Source organism: Lepidothrix coronata, unplaced genomic scaffold, assembly GCF_001604755.1.
Source record: "Lepidothrix coronata isolate B3197 unplaced genomic scaffold, Lepidothrix_coronata-1.0 Scaffold89, whole genome shotgun sequence".
NCBI classification, from domain to species: domain Eukaryota; kingdom Metazoa; phylum Chordata; class Aves; order Passeriformes; family Pipridae; genus Lepidothrix; species Lepidothrix coronata.
This window is the reverse complement of record NW_016690269.1, coordinates 487,100-495,320: the sequence shown is the minus strand read 5'-3', so window position 1 is coordinate 495,320 and position 8,221 is coordinate 487,100. Positions and strand designations below refer to the sequence as shown.

Below are 8,221 nucleotides of genomic sequence, written 5' to 3'. Positions count from 1 at the left end.
ATCTTTTCTTCGGGGCTCCTCTCATTCCTGAGACCCTCACTGCCACTGTCCAAGCTTGCTCGGCCCCGGCAGATGAACCTCAGGATTAAAGGGTGGGCTCAGTTCAGCGCACGCTGTGTCTCACCTAAAAAATCCACTGCGCAGGCTCGAAGGGTTAATGACCTTTCCCAAATCTTCGCTCTCGAAGACTGGCCATTATCACCTGTCATTGTTCAAAAGCAATTTCAGCTTTTTCTGCCTGAGAAAAGATTGGCAAGGTGACAGAGAATAAGGACTTGCTTTGGTGTCCCTACCAACCTCCAGGTTCGCTCCACATACTGGCCAGTTCAGGTCCAAGGTGCATTTCAGGGACCAAGGGCAGGCACGGCCTGCCTGCCTCCTCACCCCAAGGGCAAAACCACCATGAAACTTTGTTTCTGTGTGCTTCTTGCCATTGCTATGGGTGGGTGGAATCTTTCTGGAAAACTGCAGGATTTGGGTGCAAACAAGCTGCACCGTCGCCGGGACGGAGCCTGCAGGTGCCAGAGGCAGGGCTGAGTGTGGGGTGGGAGTGCAGAGCAGGGGCTGGTGGGCAGGGCTGCCCTGGCACCTGAGCTGGGACATGCTGGTGGAAACTCAAATTCTGTCCCCACAGGTTCTCCCGCTCCATGAAGGTCTGGCACCGGGGTAAGACACAGCTGGTGCAGAGGGCAGGCAGGAAATAGCACTCAGAAATTACAATGCCCTAATCACCCTTTCTGAGACCTCAGGCATGTTTCTAAGGGAAAGGAACTCACCACAGTGGATTGATCCTCCTCAACAAAAATGTTCTGTGGAGTGGCCCTTCACACACTGCCCTGTGGCGTTTCTCCAGGGCTGCTTCCGCATTGTGGAGATGGCTCATCCACCAGCTGGGCAGACAGAATGCCTCCCCCTGGGAAAGGCAGCATCAGCCTGGCCTGGCCCTCTCTGCATCCACCAGTGAGGTCTGGAGGAGCACCAGGAATGTCCAGTCCTGGAAGTGGATCAGGATGTTTCTCACGGATGCACAGCCAAGGCATTCTGGAGGCCCTGGGAAAGCCTCGCAGAAATGCTGGGGAAAAGCCACGTAGGTATTGCTGGAGCCTTGGTGGCACGTGCCACACTGGCCTTCTCACCCCCTCCCAGGGGTCAGTACTGATCCCCCACTGATGGCAGCACTGGGCTCTGTGCACAGAGGCTGTCTCAGAGCTTGCCCGAGGAGCTCCAGCCTGTCCTGCAGTCCCCATGGAGCCGGATGGGCTGTGCCAAGGTTGGGGCCCCTCGCACGGCACCAGGAGGGGGTTCCTGGCTGGCTGGTGCCCCCTGGCTCCCCGGCAGTGCCTGGGCAGTGCTGTCGCTCCTGGGCACAGCACAGGCCCTGAGTCACTCTCTACTGAGCTCTGGTGCCCGAGGCTGTGGCTGCCCAGCCCTGGCAGCTGTAGGTTCAGCTTCCCCAAAGCCTTGTGTGGTGCAGAGCAGAGAGGGGCTGACTGATCCTCTAAGTTTAGTTTTTCTGCTGTGAAACATGAAGGGGTTTCATCCTGTATGAGATCTTTCCATATCTCTTCAAAGATTTTCTGGGTCCTTAATCCCAGCCATCCCAGAGCCATTATCTGGATCACAGGACATGGAGGTAGGTGGGTTCACAGGGTCAGCTCATGACTGGGACAAGCTCCCAGAGGTTTCATCCTCCACAATCACAGCTTGGCATGCAAACAGCCACAAGCTGTGAGCTTCCAAGTAGCTCCGAAATGTTTCCCGGGACAGGAGGCTTTCACAAGTCATCTGTGACATGATCCAAACGTGAGCAATGACAAATGCTGTTCAGAGACAAAATGTCCCGTACCTTCCTGGAGAATTGTTTCCCAGGCTTCTGGAACTGAGAATAATCAAAGATAAGAAAACTACTTGCTTGTTTCCCCTTCACGTGGGTCCAAATCTCACATGTTTGGTAGGTCAGCGTGGAGCTCTGATGTGTCTTGTTACTGGCTACCACTCTTCATCCTCAGGAAGGAGAACTAGAGCCTTATTTCTTTTTTAATTAAGCTTCTGCTTCCTGTGTGGATTGCTTTGAAAACGTCACCCAGGGGCAACGGGGGAAGGGAGATGCGACACAAGTTGCCCAGGGAAGACGCATGAGTCAGCAACTGATGTAAACTCTTTTTCTGGGCACTGTTTAATGTTATATTAATTTCAGACGTCAGGCCCCAACCTCATTATTTTGTCAGTGTCAGTGACCACAGGGTAGTGCTGAACAGTGCCAGACAAGCGTGGCTCCTAGATCAGAAGGGAAGAAAAATAACCCTATTTTCTGTGGGTGAGCTGTTCTGGGGAGAGGAATAGTCCTGGAAAAGGGTCACAGAGAGCAGCCCAGGCAGTGGAGAACCCGCAGTGCAGAAATGCTGTGAGGGACTGGAGGGGCGAAGCCGGGGAGGCACAAACCAGAGCGGATCGATGCCTTTCCGTGGGCGAGTCCGCGTGTCCTGCCCAGGCCTGTGCTAAAAGCAGCGCTGCGGCGGCCGAGGAGCAGGTCAGACACCGGGCAGGGCACCTTCACAGCAAGGGCAGGGGCCGGAGGAGGAGGGGGAGCTGACGCGGAGGATGTGGTTTCCCGTGTCCCCAGTGCCGGTCACGCAGTGGTGGGCAGGATCCCGCCGTCGGTGTCCTTGGCACCACCGAGCCCCCTGCGCTGTCTTTCGTGGTGGACGCGGCTCTGCACCCCCGGGGGGACACAGAATGGGAAACTCAAATAACACCTGCCCTGCCTGCTCCCACCATCCTGTCCCAGGCGCACTGCCCCGGCCCCAGGGGAGCTCAGGGGAACAGAGTCGATTCGGAGCACAAACTAGGGACTCAGAAGAAGTTATATCCCTTCCAGGGCTGTCCCAGGAGAGACTCAGCCCAGCAATCCAGGTGTGAAACCTGTCGAAAAGGGGTCAACACTTGCTCACCCTTGGGACCATCAACGCGGGACACACTGTGGGGCACGGGGAAAGAGCATTTCGGGATTGCACGAGGGTTGTTGCAGGACGCCTGGGGGAGGAACTGAATGCGGGGAAATGTGGGCATCGATGGGGTTTAGGGAGAGCAAACGTGGGGAGAGCGAGAGGGGAGGCAGTGGAAGGGCCGGGGCACAGGGTCAGCATTCCTGTTGGGATGCTCGTCCGGCAGTGCCCGGCGCTGAGTCAGGGCCGTCTGTCCTCCCTCTCCTCCAGCCCCATTTCCAGCGCTGTCTCGAGGGGGAGTCTGTCTGTTCAGCGAGGTCCGTGGGGCAGCACCCGGACCGACCCCCGGTGCTAGTCCAGCCGGACCATCCGGACGATCCAGACGATCCAGGAAGGTGCGGGTCTCCAGGGGCGGGACCACCCAGGGTGCAGGGTCCCGGGGGCGGGGTCCGGGGGCGGGTCCCGGGGCGGGGTCCCGGGGCGGTTGCCGATGAGATGCCGATGAGATGCCGCCGCTGCCCCGGTGGTGGCCGCGCTCCGCTCCCGGCAGCAGGTAACGGGATCGCTGGGGGGGCAGCGCGGGGTCCCCCCGCCCTCCGAGGAGCGGGGTGGTCGCGGGGCTTTTCCAGGGGGTCAGGTCCCGCCGGTGCCGCCGGTTCGCGGAGCGGGGCCGGCCCGGCCCGGTCCGCGCCGTCGGTCCGGGCTGCGGGAGGTGCCGCCGCCCATCCCGCTCCCACCGGGTGTCTCTGGCGCGGGGCCACGGGGTCCGTGCGTCTCTCTTCGCGCTGGGGTGATGGTTCAGCGGTTTCTGCCCGATTTTGCACCAAACGCGTGGGCGACTTTCCACTTTGGTGCGAGGAAGCCATACGCGTGTACGCCGCTCCCAACAACAAAACAAGCAAGCAAAACCCCCCTGAGCGCTCAGCTGTGGGATTCACAGCCAGTGATTTTGGCTTCTTAACCTTAATGGCGAAAATGTTGTGTGAGAGACTTGGTCCGAGCTGGAGCAGGCGGGAGGCAGTCACTTTGACGTGCGGGTGTCAAGGGTACCGCTGTGAGCACCTCCGTCCCCGCGGGGCAGTGGGGGAGCTCCGAAGGACAGCGGACAGGGCAGGGCAGCGCCTCACCTCGGGGGCGGTAGGGATCTGTACCGCGTCCCAAAGCGCCCGGGTTTGCCCCATCTGTGTGTGCTCGCGTGGCTCTCCAACCTCTGCAAACACACCTTCCTCCTCCCGCCCAGGTAACCTGCTCCGGGTGTGCTTGCTGATCTCCACCTTCCGAGCGTTTTTCTGGCATTCTCACAGCCTGTCTGTGGCTCCTTGTTGCACGGGGGTTTGCCACAGCTGTAGGAAAATACCTAAGTATTTGCTTCTAGCCAGATTTGGGTGAGACTTAATTTGCTAGTGGGATGTGTGAGATAAGACTGTAAGATGGGAAACGTTAGGAACCCCATTAGTCATAGAGGTCTTGTCTCAGAAGAGCAGGCTTGCTGGCCCAGGAGAATCTGCAGAATTAGAGGTGGAAATGACAGTAATGCTGGATAGGAAGCTCCTAGTGAACCACTTCCTTCACTTTCCTTTCACTTTAGCCCTTTTAGTGGTGCTGTTCCCGCTCCCATCCAGGGTTCTCTATAGCAAGGCAGAGGCAGATGTTCAGAGAGCTTTTGTACAATCTGAGAAAAATCTAAGCTGGAAAAGAAAAGAATTCTGGGTGTCTGCTGGCAGCATTTGATTTTCCCTGCATAAACTCCAGCTGACATTGCCTAGAGAGGCACCCCACCCTTATCCCGTTCCCCTGTCTGTGAATTGGTCCATGCAGCTCTGGCAAGACTGATGAGAAGCCTCTGGGACCAGACCAAGGCAAAGACACATGTGAGTGATGGCAGGACATAGCAAGCAAACTGTGCCCAGCCCTGTGGCCTCTCTGTCTCCCTGGTTCAGCCATCGGGAGCAGGCAAATGGCACCTTTCCACATGTGCTACCATCCTGCCTTTTACTGATCCTGAATTTCACTCTTCTAAGGTTTAGTAAATTGCCCTCTGAATTTTTGCTGAGCAATGTGCTGGCAAACAGTTCCTTGATGTTGTTCAGTGCTCCGGGCTCTATCCTTGTGGAAAGCAGATGATTTTAAAGCTGGAGAGAACCTCTGGGGCTCTTGTGAAATGTCTCTGTATGTGGCATGACATTCTTGAACCAGTATTTTTTAAGTGCATATATTTTCCTTTTTGTTTTATTCTTCCTTTCTTGACATTTGCCAAAAGGCCAAACCAAAGCTGTTTCCCAGCCCTTGTGCTCAGTAAAATCCAAGACACACATAGAGATCACCTGTACAGACAGGTGTGGAGGAATCTGTTGTGGTGCCAGCCCTGATCTTGAGTTTTCTGCTGTGCAAACAGTCCCAGGAAGGCACTGGCAATACTCCAGAGTGCTGAACTCCACAGGCACATTGGTTGTTTCCAGACCTGCACCAGGACACAGAGATCAGGGACAATGTGTGAAGGTCTGCACAGAATCTTTTTTTTTCTTTTTTTGCCCTGCTGTGCAATTTGCCAGTGGCATGCAAATGTTTCTTAGAAGGTGAGCTGCTTGATTCCGTGGTGTTGTGCAAACAGGGGCTGGGGAGCAGGATCCAGCCACGGGCTTGCAGGCAGATCTTTTCTTCACCGTGAAAAGGAGTTGCAAGTCAGGAAAGCAGAGGGAAACATTCCTTCTCTGCTAGCTGTTCTTGTCCTGGGAGACAGAGCTGAAGGGAGGAAAGTCTTCATGCACTTCCACAGGAGTCTATTTTTAGGAGTGAAAGCTATTCAGGAGAGAAGTATTGATTTTCCTCCTTTCCACCTTGAACGTTCTGTTTATCATTTCCTTTGATTTGTGTGTAATGCACCATGCACAGAGCTATTCTTGCTTCTCCCCTCATGCCCTGAGCCCGTCAAGGATGTATGGCCTTTGCTGAAACCATTTTTATTTGGCGCCTGAAGTCTTTGCATGCTCTGCCCAGAATTTCACATTTTAAAACTAATTCTGCTCTTTTGGAGCCAGACTGTGTCTGTATAAAACCTTGCCATTGCCAGCTGAGAGAGGAAGATGGGGATGTGCAGGTACAGAACAGAATCTCTGCTGCCTTCTCTGGGTTGACAAGTGCTAAATTCTCCTGCAGGTTGTTTTTGACTTAGAGCAGCTGGAAAGTTTTTTGATTGGTGGGGGGATTTTTGTTTGTTTGGGTTCTGTTTTGGTTTTGTTTTCTTGTTTGTTTTCTTTCATCTTATCTTTTTTCCTTGACAGTATCTGTCTGTAGGTAAAAGCCTGGATTTCCCACGGTATTAAAAAGCAACGGTGCCTTTTTTTTTTTTTTTTTTTTTTTCTGAGGTGTGGCACTGGTGGATACTCTTTGCCTGGTATTACGTAGAAGTGCTGAACATCACAGGCTTCTGGCACAGCACAGGTTCTCTTTCTGAGCCAGGGAAGGTCAGAGGACCTGGTCACACACCCTTTGGTGCTGAAGTGGTTCCTCCTGGGGCTCTGGGGGTGACCAGACAGCAGCTGACACGAGAGCCTGGGGGATAAACTGGGCTACACAGATCTCAATCCCATTAGTGACGTCTGGCAGTGTCACACAGTGTCAGACAGTGTCACACGGTGCCGTGGGGGTGCTCCCTGTGTGGCCGTGAGGGGCAGGGGGACTGTGACACGCAGGGGTGCCTGTGGCCGTGGGGAGGGCCCTTCTCCAGACCCTCCTGGGCAGCAGGATGAGCCCCAGCTGGGTCTAGGACCCTCCTACAGCTGCAGTGTGTGTGTGGCAGCCATGTGAGAGCAGCTCCTCTCCTCAAAAACCAGCCAAACACTGCAGGCTTATGAGATGGGACAGCCACAGTGGCTTTTTGCATTTTCTTTTCTTAATTTTTGTTTTTGCAAGGATTGTGTTATTTGTATGTGCACAGCCAACGTGGTGAGAGTGCAGAGTGCCACAGGAGCTTTAACCCTGGTTCTCAGGCTCAGCTGTCTCCCTGGCTGTGTCTCCAAGAACATCTTTATAGAGGGTGCTGTGTGGAAAATGGGTGAGTTACTGTTCTGTCCTCATGTCTTATCGGAGCTGGCTGACCTTCAAAATCTTTGCTGCAGAGGTGCCCGGTTGTGCCAGAAGTGTCTTCTGGTGCAGCTCAGAGCCACAAGCTTGGTTTTCTTCTGCCTGCCTGGGTAGCCAGGGACGTGCTCACCCTGTGGTAGTGTCCTGGCAGAAGCGGCAGCTGGAGGAGCAGACACCACCCCTCGCAGCCTCACCTCCCTACCCTGAGCTGGCTGTGACGTGATCCCTGAGCTGGCTGTGCGAGAACCTGCTGTTCTCCTGAACCTGCACCTACCTGGCAGGTGGCTCCAGGGACAACCACAGCCGGTGAGCTGGGGTGGCCTTGGGCAGGGGCCAACCCTGCTTCATCTCTCAGCTGTGCAGTGTGAGGGTGTATCACCAGGTACACAAGAGATGTAATCATAGAACCACAGCATAGTTTGGGTTGGAAAGGACCTTTAAAGGTCATCTAATCCAACCCCTGTCACGGGCAAGGACACCTTCCACTATCCCAGGTTGCTCCAGGTCCCATCCATCCTGACCTTGAACACTTCCAGGTATGGGGCAGCCACAGCTTCTCTGGACAACCTGTGCCAGGGCCTCCCCACCCTCATTGTGAAATGTTTTTTGCTTGTATCTTGTCTGAATCTGCCTTCTTTTAGTTTAAAACAATCATCCCTTGTTCTGTCACTGCAGGCCATGCTAAAAAAATCTGTCTCCATCTTTCTTATGAGGCTCTCGAGGCACTGGAAGGGGCTCTAAGGTCTCCCTGGCATGTTCTCTTCTCCAGGCTCAACAACCCCAACTCTCTCAGCCTTTCTTTGTAGCAGAGGTGCTCCAGCCCTGTGGTTGTCTTTGTGACCCTCCTCTGGACCTGCTTCAACAGCTCCATATCCTTCTGTTGTTGTTCCCCAGGGCTGGAGGCAGCTCTGCAGGGGGGTCTCACCTGAGGGGGCAGAGGGGCAGAATCCCCCCTGCCCTGCTGCTCCCGCTGTGGGATCAGCCCAGGGCACAGGGGGTTTCTGGGCTGGGCCATGTCCAGCACCCCCAAGTCCTTCTCCCCAAGGCTGCTGTCAGTGCTTTTGTTGAACTCGCTGCTGATGGGCTTCCATGGCAGGAAGCACTTGGACAGATGCTTCCAGGATCCCAGAGGAGTGAAGATAACTTCACTTACTGGTGGACAGTGTCTGCAGTTTTACAGCAGCTTATGGCCA

General features: G+C 55.0%; 1 protein-coding gene across 4 annotated transcripts in view; it reads left to right on the top strand.

Annotated features, from left to right (window-relative positions):
* Positions 1–3,391: 3,391 nt before the first annotated feature.
* Positions 3,392–8,221, top strand: part of FRMPD1 (FERM and PDZ domain containing 1) — a 27,675-nt gene continuing 22,845 nt past the window's right edge. For 2 of the 4 annotated variants that reach the window (XM_017821191.1, XM_017821187.1), the window contains exon 1: positions 3,407–3,498. The gene's annotated coding sequence lies outside the window, so the exon portion shown is untranslated. Of the gene's footprint in view, positions 3,499–8,221 lie in introns of all 4 variants that reach the window. The other 2 variants (XM_017821190.1, XM_017821188.1) reach the window with 2 other exon arrangements.